The following is a 1713-nucleotide window of genomic DNA, read 5'->3' on the forward strand; positions in this document are numbered from 1 at the left end:
GTGTCATAGAAAAGGGAATAGTAGCGGAATGGGACTCAAAAATGACTTTTGATCTGAAAAGAAAAATCTGTAGTTTTTTAATGTCGATACTCCAGTTTTTTTTTTCTTTTGTTTTGTTTTTTTTGGGGGTTTTTTGTGTTTTTTTTTTATGGGGGGGGTGGGGGGTGGTGGTGGGGAGAGTGGATTAAGAGGGTTTTCTATAGATAGTTCGAAGATGACGTCACTAAGGTCTTGTTATTGTTTTTTGCCATCCGCGTTTAAGAGTAATATCACTGAACGGTATTAACCCGACTATAAACGTTCATGGTACACACAGTTTTGTGTGTTGGTCCGTTATACTTCGGATGGCAATGTTATGAGCTTCTTAGCCCAAGTGCATACGATCTTATAGATAGTATGCGCTTGGCTAAGAAGCTCATACATTGCCAATGGAGTATAACCTCAACACACAAAACTGTGTGTATCCATGAACGTTTATAGTCGGGTTGATACAGTTCAGTGAGTATTACTCATAAACGCGGATGGCAAAAAACAATAACATAGACCTTAGTGACGTCATCTTCGAACTATCTATAGTCGTAATCGATTAATATGCTTTATTCACAAACGTGGACTTTTTTATCTCCACCTCGTGTCAATTTTTTTTTTTTTACACGTGTAGCAAAGGGAGGTGCATTCGCAAAATGGACTACAATAAAAAACGCCTTCTTATTTACACAAAACATTTTTATTTTTCATAATATCTTATAATACAGTTGTGCTTATTTGACGCCGTTTCAACTTGACTTATTTCACATATTCGTTTATATTATTTATGATGTGTTAACTGTTGTAGTTCTTGATTTTCATTTGGGGTTGGGGAGGGGGGGGGGGGGGGGGTGCCATACCAAAATATGTCGGTTTACCACTTCAATGTATCATAATCATATTTAAGATGGTTTTCTTAAGACTGTCATGGTTGGAATTATCATCATCATCATCATGACCGCTCACATTTTTAGCTATTTTCATCATCGATCATCATCATAATTTTCAGTTATCCTATTCATTTTGTTGGTTTTTTAAAATGTGTATATGTGTCAATGATATTGAAGGAATGATAATAATGAATCAGCCACTTTATATTATACCTGATACAATCTGATACACTATTTGTAACTCTATTGATGCTCATCAAATGCTGTGCAGTTTCTCAACAATTCCAGTCATACTTTTATTCTTATATGAATGACTGTTGTGTGAGTGTATAATTATAATATCGATTTCTTCGTCTATATCTCATATGAAAATGTCATTCCTTGCATTATCCATCAATGACCACTATTTTGTATTGTTTTTTGTTCAGAACTTTTTTATTATTCTTTTTTTTTTTCAATTTTTATGTCCCTTTGATCTTTTTTGTGTATTTGTTGACGAATCTATCTTATTGTATTATTCAGTTGTTGGAGCCATTGAATATTTGTTGTCCATTTCGCTGTGCTGTGGGATTCTGTTCTTTTACCTTGAAAGAGATGTGTAATGGTTTTGCCCAGACCCTGGTCCGAATCTTTTCTCATGAGGAGGGTAGACAGATGTGAGCTCATGATTTTTATTTGCACGAGAGATTTTTTTTTTACTTCTAAATCCCCTCAGAATATAAAATGTTGTAGCCACATCTCTGTGAGATTTCGATGTTGTCTAGGGATAAAGGGGGAATAGATCCAGTTCAATCAA

This window comes from Berghia stephanieae, chromosome 3 (assembly GCF_034508935.2).
Source record: "Berghia stephanieae isolate SIO BIC M18660-M18661 chromosome 3, UCSD_Bste_1.3, whole genome shotgun sequence".
NCBI lineage: Eukaryota > Metazoa > Mollusca > Gastropoda > Nudibranchia > Aeolidiidae > Berghia > Berghia stephanieae.